Source organism: Leptonotus elevatus, chromosome 5 (genome assembly GCF_054856555.1).
Source record: "Leptonotus elevatus isolate MCC_2025b chromosome 5, RoL_Lele_1.0, whole genome shotgun sequence".
NCBI classification, from domain to species: domain Eukaryota; kingdom Metazoa; phylum Chordata; class Actinopteri; order Syngnathiformes; family Syngnathidae; genus Leptonotus; species Leptonotus elevatus.
This window is the reverse complement of record NC_141243.1, coordinates 22,868,669-22,881,642: the sequence shown is the minus strand read 5'-3', so window position 1 is coordinate 22,881,642 and position 12,974 is coordinate 22,868,669. Positions and strand designations below refer to the sequence as shown.

At 45.5% G+C, this 12,974-nt stretch overlaps 12 non-coding genes across 12 annotated transcripts; all 12 read right to left on the bottom strand.

Moving 5' to 3' along the window:
• Window positions 1-1,752: 1,752 nt before the first annotated feature.
• Window positions 1,753-1,823, bottom strand: trnag-gcc (transfer RNA glycine (anticodon GCC)). Its single transcript has one exon. It is a non-coding gene; the product is annotated as a tRNA-Gly (tRNA).
• A 625-nt stretch (window positions 1,824-2,448) lies between these two features.
• Window positions 2,449-2,519, bottom strand: trnag-ccc (transfer RNA glycine (anticodon CCC)). Its single transcript has one exon. It is a non-coding gene; the product is annotated as a tRNA-Gly (tRNA).
• A 386-nt stretch (window positions 2,520-2,905) lies between these two features.
• On the bottom strand, window positions 2,906-2,976 carry trnag-gcc (transfer RNA glycine (anticodon GCC)). Its single transcript has one exon. It is a non-coding gene; the product is annotated as a tRNA-Gly (tRNA).
• Window positions 2,977-4,840: 1,864 nt separating this feature from the next.
• trnag-gcc (transfer RNA glycine (anticodon GCC)) lies at window positions 4,841-4,911 on the bottom strand. Its single transcript has one exon. It is a non-coding gene; the product is annotated as a tRNA-Gly (tRNA).
• A 625-nt stretch (window positions 4,912-5,536) lies between these two features.
• trnag-ccc (transfer RNA glycine (anticodon CCC)) lies at window positions 5,537-5,607 on the bottom strand. The gene has a single exon. It is a non-coding gene; the product is annotated as a tRNA-Gly (tRNA).
• Window positions 5,608-5,993: 386 nt separating this feature from the next.
• trnag-gcc (transfer RNA glycine (anticodon GCC)) lies at window positions 5,994-6,064 on the bottom strand. Its single transcript has one exon. It is a non-coding gene; the product is annotated as a tRNA-Gly (tRNA).
• Window positions 6,065-7,928: 1,864 nt separating this feature from the next.
• On the bottom strand, window positions 7,929-7,999 carry trnag-gcc (transfer RNA glycine (anticodon GCC)). The gene has a single exon. It is a non-coding gene; the product is annotated as a tRNA-Gly (tRNA).
• Window positions 8,000-8,624: 625 nt separating this feature from the next.
• Window positions 8,625-8,695, bottom strand: trnag-ccc (transfer RNA glycine (anticodon CCC)). Its single transcript has one exon. It is a non-coding gene; the product is annotated as a tRNA-Gly (tRNA).
• Window positions 8,696-9,081: 386 nt separating this feature from the next.
• Window positions 9,082-9,152, bottom strand: trnag-gcc (transfer RNA glycine (anticodon GCC)). Its single transcript has one exon. It is a non-coding gene; the product is annotated as a tRNA-Gly (tRNA).
• A 1,864-nt stretch (window positions 9,153-11,016) lies between these two features.
• Window positions 11,017-11,087, bottom strand: trnag-gcc (transfer RNA glycine (anticodon GCC)). Its single transcript has one exon. It is a non-coding gene; the product is annotated as a tRNA-Gly (tRNA).
• Window positions 11,088-11,712: 625 nt separating this feature from the next.
• Window positions 11,713-11,783, bottom strand: trnag-ccc (transfer RNA glycine (anticodon CCC)). The gene has a single exon. It is a non-coding gene; the product is annotated as a tRNA-Gly (tRNA).
• A 386-nt stretch (window positions 11,784-12,169) lies between these two features.
• Window positions 12,170-12,240, bottom strand: trnag-gcc (transfer RNA glycine (anticodon GCC)). Its single transcript has one exon. It is a non-coding gene; the product is annotated as a tRNA-Gly (tRNA).
• Window positions 12,241-12,974: the final 734 nt, after the last annotated feature.

The following is a 12,974-nucleotide window of genomic DNA, read 5'->3' as shown; positions in this document are numbered from 1 at the left end:
TGTGAGGGCGCTCCGCTCTTATTTGGATGCTACGGCAGGTTTCCGCGCATCCACCCAGCTTTTTGTGGCTTACAACAGCCCGAATGAAGGGGCTGCTGTATCCAAGCAACGCCTCTCACGTTGGATCGGGGAGGTGATTCAGCAGTCGTACCGGGTCCCTGGTCGTCCCCCTCCTCCTGGGGTGCGCAGTCACTCCACCAGGGGTGTGGCTACATCATTGGAAGTTCTGAAAGGAGTGTCATTGGAGGCTGCTTCCTGGTCGTCTCCTTGCACGTTCTCCATATTCTACAGCTTGGATGTCACCTCTCCTAATCCACTGGATGTGGTTCGAGGTCCGGCGGAGGCCCCTCTATGAGGTACACTTTCCCGGGTCTTCGTGACATCGCTTGTATTCGGCGTTCCTTCCTTTTTAAGCAGCGCCACCTGGCGGCCGGGAGGGACGAAATAGAACGAAAGTTACGTATGTAACTATGGTTCTATGAGTCCCAAACAACTGCCAGGCTTGCTTGTCACTCAGGACACTCGTATTGGTTTGCGCTAGAAGGTTCTGAGAGACACGTTTCCGGCGACGCTCCTCCTTTATACATGAGGGTCACGTCAGCCGGAACAATAGACGTATACTTTACGTCTATACTACAAAGTCGATCATCGAACTGCGGCCTAGAGTGTCCTGGTGCCAAGTGCACATATGGACACCATTGTGTTTAAACATGGTGTTCATTATGGTCAGTCCGTGGCGAGCACAGAAGTCCAATAACAAAACACCGCTTGGGTTTTGATCGGGAGGTCCGTTCCTCCCAATCACGCCCCTCCAGGTCTCACTGTCATTACCCACGTGAGCGTTGAAGTCCCCCAGCAGAACGAAGGAGTCCCCAGGGGGAGCGCTCTCCAGCATACCTTCCAAGGACTCCAGAAAGGTTGGGTAATCTCTCTGAGCTGCTGTTCGGTGCATAAGCACAAACAACAGTCAGTATCAGGGTCAACGGAGGGTCAGTGTCCTCCCATCGCTCCTAATGCGTCCTCCGTGCGCGTTTGTGCTAAATTGACTATATGCGATCGCTTCGCCTAAATGCTTCCCCCGCTTTTTGGTGACTTGTTGTGTATGTAAAGCTGACATTAGTAGTTTGTTTTCGTCTTGTGTGGCAGCCTGGCAGATTATTTAACAAGGGTTTTTTGACAGTTGCTGTCATATTTTCGGGACTGAAGTAACGTTCCAGATCGAACGGTTGACAATGTTACAATAAGAAAAAAAAATGGAAGCCACCTCTGATATACTGTACTAACTTCACTTCACCATACATTGCAATCACGATTACATTAATTGTAGGAACAGATTTGAACAATATCATACTAAGATGCTGTTGAATTACTAAATCGAAGCTGCATTTGCCAGGAATCGAACCCGGGCCTCTCGCATGGAATGCAAGAATTCTACCACTGAACTACCAATGCTTCCTTCTCTTTCATGATTAGGCTAAAGACCTCGAGGAAGATAAAAGATTTGAGTGGCCGGTAACATGCCATTTTTTGGAATGTAGAGTGCAATTTTACAGGATGACACAAATAGAATAAGCCAAAATCATCACACGATAGTTCATAAACGAAAAACAATAGAAAAGTCTATCTTAGACATGTGTCACGCTGATATGAGACTTTTGCTTGAGGGGGTATGATAACGACAAAACAATGATGGTAAATAACTACACGTTTGGATCACAATCCATAATAATAACAATTGATTACGAGAAGTTGTGCATTGGCCGGGAATCGAACCCGGGCCGCCCACATGGCAAGCGAGAATTCTACCATTGAACTACCAATGCTTAATTCTGTTTACCCAATGGGTTGTACCTGTGTAAAGTGTAACGACCATTGCCAGTCACCCTCATTTTTTTTCTCCCTTCACTCAACATTTCACTCCTAGAAATATGCGCAAGGTCAACCTGGGGTGGGGCTGAGAGGTCTCCGCTCTCCCCCTTTCTACCTAAGCCAGAGACAGCCCAACAGAGATTACACCCTTTTGAAGTCAACCACCGGCCATGTCACCAGGATGTGAATGTTTGCTTTTCACCAGCCAGAACCACAGGTTTATGGCACCAAAGTATTTTATCGGAAAGCTCAATCTCCACCCCTGCCAAGTTTGCTTGAAAAACCATAAACAAAATTAACCAAAGGTCCGTTGGAATCCCGGTCAGTACATTCCAGCCATTTTTCAACTTTTTTATTATTTTAGTAATACAAAGAACCACGAACATCGAATGTGGCGACTTCAGATTATGAATAAATAAATGAGGATTTAGATTTTATTCGTTGCGTTTCTCCAAAACTAAAAGTAAACATAACGTAGTGCCCCTATAGGCGATTGAGGGAATTACGACTTCCTCAAGCGCTGATCAAATTGCTCGTTCGTCCAAAAGACAACATCAATTATCGCTACATAAGATAGACTGCATTGGCCGGGAATCGAACCCGGGCCTCTCACATGGGAAGCGAGAATTCTACCACTGAACAACCAATGCTTATTGCTCTTAGTCAACAGTCTGTCAAACCTCCACCAAGGTAAAACATTTTTGAAGGGACATGTCATTCTACTGTTCTTGGACTATTGTTACAATGTGTGTATTGCAATAATAATATATAATAATAACAATAATGATATATTGTGATACCAACACTGCAATAATGTTAAGGAACTGTATAATGTGATAACGATCCTTTGCGGTAACAACACTTGGAGATAACGGTTGACAATGTTACATTGAAAAATCAATAAAGAAGCCACCTCTGATATATTGCAGTAACTTCACTCGGCGATAACCATACATTGCATTCGCGATTACATTCATTGCAGGAGCAGAATTGAACAAATTCCTACTAAGCTGCTGTCACTTGACTAAATCTAAACTGCATTGGCCGGGAATCGAACCCGGGCCTCTCACATGGCAAGCGAGAATTCAACCACTGAACTACCAATGCTTAATGGTGTTTGCTGATCATAAAAAAAAATGGGTCGTCTGTCAGTGACAGTTCCAGGACTTAACCTTGTTCGTGAGTAGTGATGATTGACGGAAACGGGGTTTTGTTGTCCTGTGAGGGCGCTCCGCTCTTATTTGGATGCTACGGCAGGTTTCCGCGCATCCACCCAGCTTTTTGTGGCTTACAACAGCCCGAACGAAGGGGCTGCTGTATCCAAGCAATGCCTCTCACGTTGGATCGGGGAGGTGATTCAGCAGTCGTACCGGGTCCCTGGTCGTCCCCCTCCTCCTGGGGTGCGCAGTCACTCCACCAGGGGTGTGGCTACATCATTGGAAGTTCTGAAAGGAGTGTCATTGGAGGCTGCTTCCTGGTCGTCTCCTTGCACGTTCTCCAGATTCTACAGCTTGGATGTCACCTCTCCTAATCCACTGGATGTGGTTCGAGGTCCGGCGGAGGCCCCTCTATGAGGTACACTTTCCCGGGTCTTCGTGACATCGCTTGTATTCGGCGTTCCTTCCTTTTTCAGCAGCGCCACCTGGCGGCCGGGAGGGACGAAATAGAACGAAAGTTACGTATGTAACTATGGTTCTATGAGTCCCAAACAACTGCCAGGCTTGCTTGTCACTCAGGACATTCGTATTGGTTTGCGCTAGAAGGTTCTGAGAGACACGTTTCCGGCGACGCTCCTCCTTTATACATGAGGGTCACGTCAGCCGGAACAATAGACGTATACTTTACGTCTATACTACAAAATCGATCATCGAACTGCGGCCTAGGGATTCCTGGTGCCAAGTGCACATATGGACACCATTGTGTTTAAACATGGTGTTCATTATGGTCAGTCCGTGGCGAGCACAGAAGTCCAATAACAAAACACCGCTTGGGTTTTGATCGGGAGGTCCGTTCCTCCCAATCACGCCCCTCCAGGTCTCACTGTCATTACCCACGTGAGCGTTGAAGTCCCCCAGCAGAACGAGGGAGTCCCCAGGGGGAGCGCTCTCCAGCATACCTTCCAAGGACTCCAGAAAGGTTGGGTACTCTCTCTGAGCTGCTGTTCGGTGCATAAGCACAAACAACAGTCAGTATCAGGGTCAACGGAGGGTCAGTGTCCTCCCATCGCTCCAAATGCATCCTCCGTGCGCGTTTGTGCTAAATTGACTATATGCGATCGCTTCGCCTAAATGCTTCCCCCGCTTTTTGGTTACTTGTTGTGTATGTAAAGCTGACATTAGTAGTTTGTTTTCGTCTTGTGTGGCAGCCTGGCAGATTATTTAACAAGGGTTTTTTGACAGTTGCTGTCATATTTTCGGGACTGAAGTAACGTTCCAGATCGAACGGTTGACAATGTTACAATGAGAAAAAAAAACGGAAGCCACCTCTGATATACTGTACTAACTTCACTTCACCATACATTGCAATCACAATTACATTAATTGCAGGAACAGATTTGAACAATATCATACTAAGATGCTGTTGAATTACTAAATCGAAGCTGCATTTAGCAGGAATCGAACCCGGGCCTCTCGCATGGAATGCAAGAATTCTACCACTGAACTACCAATGCTTCCTTCTCTTTCATGATTAGGCTAAAGACCTCGAGGAAGATAAAAGATTTGAGTGGCCGGTAACATGCCATTTTTTGGAATGTAGAGTGCAATTTTACAGGATGACACAAATAGAATAAGCCAAAATCATCACACGATAGTTCATAAACGAAAAACAATAGAAAAGTCTATCTTAGACATGTGTCACGCTGATATGAGACTTTTGCTTGAGGGGGTATGATAACGAGAAAACAATGATGGTAAATAACTACACGTTGGGATCAAAATCCATAATAATAACAATTGGTTACGAGAAGTCGTGCATTGGCCGGGAATCGAACCCGGGCCTCCCACATGGCAAGCGAGAATTCTACCATTGAACTACCAATGCTTAATTCTGTTTACCCAATGGGTTGTACCTGTGTAAAGTGTAACGACTATTGCCAGTCACCCTCATTTTTTTTCTCCCTTCACTCAACATTTCACTCTTAGAAATATGCGCAAGGTCAACCTGGGGTGGGGCTGAGAGGTCTCCGCTCTCCCCCTTTCTACCTAAGCCAGAGACAGCCCAACAGAGATTACACCCTTTTGAAGTCAACCACCGGCCATGTCACCAGGATGTGAATGTTTGCTTTTCACCAGCCAGAACCACAGGTTTATGGCACCAAAGTATTTTATCGGAAAGCTCAATCTCCACCCCTGCCAAGTTTGCTTGAAAAACCATAAACAAAATTAACCAAAGGTCCGTTGGAATCCCGGTCAGTACATTCCAGCCATTTTTCAACTTTTTTATTATTTTAGTAATACAAAGAACCACGAACATCGAATGTGGCGACTTCAGATTATGAATAAATAAATGAGGATTTAGATTTTATTCGTTGCGTTTCTCCAAAACTAAAAGTAAACATAACGTAGTGCCCCTATAGGCGATTGAGGGAATTACGACTTCCTCAAGCGCTGATCAAATTGCTCGTTCGTCCAAAAGACAACATCAATTATCGCTACATAAGATAGACTGCATTGGCCGGGAATCGAACCCGGGCCTCTCACATGGGAAGCGAGAATTCTACCACTGAACAACCAATGCTTATTGCTCTTAGTCAACAGTCTGTCAAACCTCCACCAAGGTAAAACATTTTTGAAGGGACATGTCATTCTACTGTTCTTGGACTATTGTTACAATGTGTGTATTGCAATAATAATATATAATAATAACAATAATGATATATTGTGATACCAACACTGCAATAATGTTAAGGAACTGTATAATGTGATAACGATCCTTTGCGGTAACAACACTTGGAGATAACGGTTGACAATGTTACATTGAAAAATCAATAAAGAAGCCACCTCTGATATATTGCAGTAACTTCACTCGGCGATAACCATACATTGCATTCGCGATTACATTCATTGCAGGAGCAGAATTGAACAAATTCCTACTAAGCGGCTGTCACTTGACTAAATCTAAACTGCATTGGCCGGGAATCGAACCCGGGCCTCTCACATGGCAAGCGAGAATTCAACCACTGAACTACCAATGCTTAATGGTGTTTGCTGATCATAAAAAAAAATGGGTCGTCTGTCAGTGACAGTTCCAGGACTTAACCTTGTTCGTGAGTAGTGATGATTGACGGAAACGGGGTTTTGTTGTCCTGTGAGGGCGCTCCGCTCTTATTTGGATGCTACGGCAGGTTTCCGCGCATCCACCCAGCTTTTTGTGGCTTACAACAGCCCGAACGAAGGGGCTGCTGTATCCAAGCAATGCCTCTCACGTTGGATCGGGGAGGTGATTCAGCAGTCGTACCGGGTCCCTGGTCGTCCCCCTCCTCCTGGGGTGCGCAGTCACTCCACCAGGGGTGTGGCTACATCATTGGAAGTTCTGAAAGGAGTGTCATTGGAGGCTGCTTCCTGGTCGTCTCCTTGCACGTTCTCCAGATTCTACAGCTTGGATGTCACCTCTCCTAATCCACTGGATGTGGTTCGAGGTCCGGCGGAGGCCCCTCTATGAGGTACACTTTCCCGGGTCTTCGTGACATCGCTTGTATTCGGCGTTCCTTCCTTTTTCAGCAGCGCCACCTGGCGGCCGGGAGGGACGAAATAGAACGAAAGTTACGTATGTAACTATGGTTCTATGAGTCCCAAACAACTGCCAGGCTTGCTTGTCACTCAGGACATTCGTATTGGTTTGCGCTAGAAGGTTCTGAGAGACACGTTTCCGGCGACGCTCCTCCTTTATACATGAGGGTCACGTCAGCCGGAACAATAGACGTATACTTTACGTCTATACTACAAAATCGATCATCGAACTGCGGCCTAGGGATTCCTGGTGCCAAGTGCACATATGGACACCATTGTGTTTAAACATGGTGTTCATTATGGTCAGTCCGTGGCGAGCACAGAAGTCCAATAACAAAACACCGCTTGGGTTTTGATCGGGAGGTCCGTTCCTCCCAATCACGCCCCTCCAGGTCTCACTGTCATTACCCACGTGAGCGTTGAAGTCCCCCAGCAGAACGAGGGAGTCCCCAGGGGGAGCGCTCTCCAGCATACCTTCCAAGGACTCCAGAAAGGTTGGGTACTCTCTCTGAGCTGCTGTTCGGTGCATAAGCACAAACAACAGTCAGTATCAGGGTCAACGGAGGGTCAGTGTCCTCCCATCGCTCCAAATGCATCCTCCGTGCGCGTTTGTGCTAAATTGACTATATGCGATCGCTTCGCCTAAATGCTTCCCCCGCTTTTTGGTTACTTGTTGTGTATGTAAAGCTGACATTAGTAGTTTGTTTTCGTCTTGTGTGGCAGCCTGGCAGATTATTTAACAAGGGTTTTTTGACAGTTGCTGTCATATTTTCGGGACTGAAGTAACGTTCCAGATCGAACGGTTGACAATGTTACAATGAGAAAAAAAAACGGAAGCCACCTCTGATATACTGTACTAACTTCACTTCACCATACATTGCAATCACAATTACATTAATTGCAGGAACAGATTTGAACAATATCATACTAAGATGCTGTTGAATTACTAAATCGAAGCTGCATTTAGCAGGAATCGAACCCGGGCCTCTCGCATGGAATGCAAGAATTCTACCACTGAACTACCAATGCTTCCTTCTCTTTCATGATTAGGCTAAAGACCTCGAGGAAGATAAAAGATTTGAGTGGCCGGTAACATGCCATTTTTTGGAATGTAGAGTGCAATTTTACAGGATGACACAAATAGAATAAGCCAAAATCATCACACGATAGTTCATAAACGAAAAACAATAGAAAAGTCTATCTTAGACATGTGTCACGCTGATATGAGACTTTTGCTTGAGGGGGTATGATAACGAGAAAACAATGATGGTAAATAACTACACGTTGGGATCAAAATCCATAATAATAACAATTGGTTACGAGAAGTCGTGCATTGGCCGGGAATCGAACCCGGGCCTCCCACATGGCAAGCGAGAATTCTACCATTGAACTACCAATGCTTAATTCTGTTTACCCAATGGGTTGTACCTGTGTAAAGTGTAACGACTATTGCCAGTCACCCTCATTTTTTTTCTCCCTTCACTCAACATTTCACTCTTAGAAATATGCGCAAGGTCAACCTGGGGTGGGGCTGAGAGGTCTCCGCTCTCCCCCTTTCTACCTAAGGCAGAGACAGCCCAACAGAGATTACACCCTTTTGAAGTCAACCACCGGCCATGTCACCAGGATGTGAATGTTTGCTTTTCACCAGCCAGAACCACAGGTTTATGGCACCAAAGTATTTTATCGGAAAGCTCAATCTCCACCCCTGCCAAGTTTGCTTGAAAAACCATAAACAAAATTAACCAAAGGTCAGTTGGAATCCCGGTCAGTACATTCCAGCCATTTTTCAACTTTTTTATTATTTTAGTAATACAAAGAACCACGAACATCGAATTTGGCGACTTCAGATTATGAATAAATAAATGAGGATTTAGATTTTATTCGTTGCGTTTCTCCAAAACTGAAAGTAAACATAACGTGGTGCCCCTATAGGCGATTGAGGGAATTACGACTTCCTCAAGCGCTGATCAAATTGCTCGTTCGTCCAAAAGACAACATCAATTATCGCTACATAAGATAGACTGCATTGGCCGGGAATCGAACCCGGGCCTCTCACATGGGAAGCGAGAATTCTACCACTGAACAACCAATGCTTATTGCTCTTAGTCAACAGTCTGTCAAACCTCCACCAAGGTAAAACATTTTTGAAGGGACATGTCATTCTACTGTTCTTGGACTATTGTTACAATGTGTGTATTGCAATAATAATATATAATAATAACAATAATGATATATTGTGATACCAACACTGCAATAATGTTAAGGAACTGTATAATGTGATAACAATCCTTTGCGGTAACAACACTTGGAGATAACGGTTGACAATGTTACATTGAAAAATCAATAAAGAAGCCACCTCTGATATATTGCAGTAACTTCACTCGGCGATAACCATACATTGCATTCGCGATTACATTCATTGCAGGAGCAGAATTGAACAAATTCCTACTAAGCTGCTGTCACTTGACTAAATCTAAACTGCATTGGCCGGGAATCGAACCCGGGCCTCTCACATGGCAAGCGAGAATTCAACCACTGAACTACCAATGCTTAATGGTGTTTGCTGATCATAAAAAAAAATGGGTCGTCTGTCAGTGACAGTTCCAGGACTTAACCTTGTTCGTGAGTAGTGATGATTGACGGAAACGGGGTTTTGTTGTCCTGTGAGGGCGCTCCGCTCTTATTTGGATGCTACGGCAGGTTTCCGCGCATCCACCCAGCTTTTTGTGGCTTACAACAGCCCGAACGAAGGGGCTGCTGTATCCAAGCAATGCCTCTCACGTTGGATCGGGGAGGTGATTCAGCAGTCGTACCGGGTCCCTGGTCGTCCCCCTCCTCCTGGGGTGCGCAGTCACTCCACCAGGGGTGTGGCTACATCATTGGAAGTTCTGAAAGGAGTGTCATTGGAGGCTGCTTCCTGGTCGTCTCCTTGCACGTTCTCCAGATTCTACAGCTTGGATGTCACCTCTCCTAATCCACTGGATGTGGTTCGAGGTCCGGCGGAGGCCCCTCTATGAGGTACACTTTCCCGGGTCTTCGTGACATCGCTTGTATTCGGCGTTCCTTCCTTTTTCAGCAGCGCCACCTGGCGGCCGGGAGGGACGAAATAGAACGAAAGTTACGTATGTAACTATGGTTCTATGAGTCCCAAACAACTGCCAGGCTTGCTTGTCACTCAGGACATTCGTATTGGTTTGCGCTAGAAGGTTCTGAGAGACACGTTTCCGGCGACGCTCCTCCTTTATACATGAGGGTCACGTCAGCCGGAACAATAGACGTATACTTTACGTCTATACTACAAAATCGATCATCGAACTGCGGCCTAGGGATTCCTGGTGCCAAGTGCACATATGGACACCATTGTGTTTAAACATGGTGTTCATTATGGTCAGTCCGTGGCGAGCACAGAAGTCCAATAACAAAACACCGCTTGGGTTTTGATCGGGAGGTCCGTTCCTCCCAATCACGCCCCTCCAGGTCTCACTGTCATTACCCACGTGAGCGTTGAAGTCCCCCAGCAGAACGAGGGAGTCCCCAGGGGGAGCGCTCTCCAGCATACCTTCCAAGGACTCCAGAAAGGTTGGGTACTCTCTCTGAGCTGCTGTTCGGTGCATAAGCACAAACAACAGTCAGTATCAGGGTCAACGGAGGGTCAGTGTCCTCCCATCGCTCCAAATGCATCCTCCGTGCGCGTTTGTGCTAAATTGACTATATGCGATCGCTTCGCCTAAATGCTTCCCCCGCTTTTTGGTTACTTGTTGTGTATGTAAAGCTGACATTAGTAGTTTGTTTTCGTCTTGTGTGGCAGCCTGGCAGATTATTTAACAAGGGTTTTTTGACAGTTGCTGTCATATTTTCGGGACTGAAGTAACGTTCCAGATCGAACGGTTGACAATGTTACAATGAGAAAAAAAAACGGAAGCCACCTCTGATATACTGTACTAACTTCACTTCACCATACATTGCAATCACAATTACATTAATTGCAGGAACAGATTTGAACAATATCATACTAAGATGCTGTTGAATTACTAAATCGAAGCTGCATTTAGCAGGAATCGAACCCAGGCCTCTCGCATGGAATGCAAGAATTCTACCACTGAACTACCAATGCTTCCTTCTCTTTCATGATTAGGCTAAAGACCTCGAGGAAGATAAAAGATTTGAGTGGCCGGTAACATGCCATTTTTTGGAATGTAGAGTGCAATTTTACAGGATGACACAAATAGAATAAGCCAAAATCATCACACGATAGTTCATAAACGAAAAACAATAGAAAAGTCTATCTTAGACATGTGTCACGCTGATATGAGACTTTTGCTTGAGGGGGTATGATAACGAGAAAACAATGATGGTAAATAACTACACGTTGGGATCAAAATCCATAATAATAACAATTGGTTACGAGAAGTCGTGCATTGGCCGGGAATCGAACCCGGGCCTCCCACATGGCAAGCGAGAATTCTACCATTGAACTACCAATGCTTAATTCTGTTTACCCAATGGGTTGTACCTGTGTAAAGTGTAACGACTATTGCCAGTCACCCTCATTTTTTTTCTCCCTTCACTCAACATTTCACTCTTAGAAATATGCGCAAGGTCAACCTGGGGTGGGGCTGAGAGGTCTCCGCTCTCCCCCTTTCTACCTAAGCCAGAGACAGCCCAACAGAGATTACACCCTTTTGAAGTCAACCACCGGCCATGTCACCAGGATGTGAATGTTTGCTTTTCACCAGCCAGAACCACAGGTTTATGGCACCAAAGTATTTTATCGGAAAGCTCAATCTCCACCCCTGCCAAGTTTGCTTGAAAAACCATAAACAAAATTAACCAAAGGTCCGTTGGAATCCCGGTCAGTACATTCCAGCCATTTTTCAACTTTTTTATTATTTTAGTAATACAAAGAACCACGAACATCGAATGTGGCGACTTCAGATTATGAATAAATAAATGAGGATTTAGATTTTATTCGTTGCGTTTCTCCAAAACTAAAAGTAAACATAACGTAGTGCCCCTATAGGCGATTGAGGGAATTACGACTTCCTCAAGCGCTGATCAAATTGCTCGTTCGTCCAAAAGACAACATCAATTATCGCTACATAAGATAGACTGCATTGGCCGGGAATCGAACCCGGGCCTCTCACATGGGAAGCGAGAATTCTACCACTGAACAACCAATGCTTATTGCTCTTAGTCAACAGTCTGTCAAACCTCCACCAAGGTAAAACATTTTTGAAGGGACATGTCATTCTACTGTTCTTGGACTATTGTTACAATGTGTGTATTGCAATAATAATATATAATAATAACAATAATGATATATTGTGATACCAACACTGCAATAATGTTAAGGAACTGTATAATGTGATAACGATCCTTTGCGGTAACAACACTTGGAGATAACGGTTGACAATGTTACATTGAAAAATCAATAAAGAAGCCACCTCTGATATATTGCAGTAACTTCACTCGGCGATAACCATACATTGCATTCGCGATTACATTCATTGCAGGAGCAGAATTGAACAAATTCCTACTAAGCTGCTGTCACTTGACTAAATCTAAACTGCATTGGCCGGGAATCGAACCCGGGCCTCTCACATGGCAAGCGAGAATTCAACCACTGAACTACCAATGCTTAATGGTGTTTGCTGATCATAAAAAAAAATGGGTCGTCTGTCAGTGACAGTTCCAGGACTTAACCTTGTTCGTGAGTAGTGATGATTGACGGAAACGGGGTTTTGTTGTCCTGTGAGGGCGCTCCGCTCTTATTTGGATGCTACGGCAGGTTTCCGCGCATCCACCCAGCTTTTTGTGGCTTACAACAGCCCGAACGAAGGGGCTGCTGTATCCAAGCAATGCCTCTCACGTTGGATCGGGGAGGTGATTCAGCAGTCGTACCGGGTCCCTGGTCGTCCCCCTCCTCCTGGGGTGCGCAGTCACTCCACCAGGGGTGTGGCTACATCATTGGAAGTTCTGAAAGGAGTGTCATTGGAGGCTGCTTCCTGGTCGTCTCCTTGCACGTTCTCCAGATTCTACAGCTTGGATGTCACCTCTCCTAATCCACTGGATGTGGTTCGAGGTCCGGCGGAGGCCCCTCTATGAGGTACACTTTCCCGGGTCTTCGTGACATCGCTTGTATTCGGCGTTCCTTCCTTTTTCAGCAGCGCCACCTGGCGGCCGGGAGGGACGAAATAGAACGAAAGTTACGTATGTAACTATGGTTCTATGAGTCCCAAACAACTGCCAGGCTTGCTTGTCACTCAGGACATTCGTATTGGTTTGCGCTAGAAGGTTCTGAGAGACACGTTTCCGGCGACGCTCCTCCTTTATACATGAGGGTCACGTCAGCCGGAACAATAGACGTATACT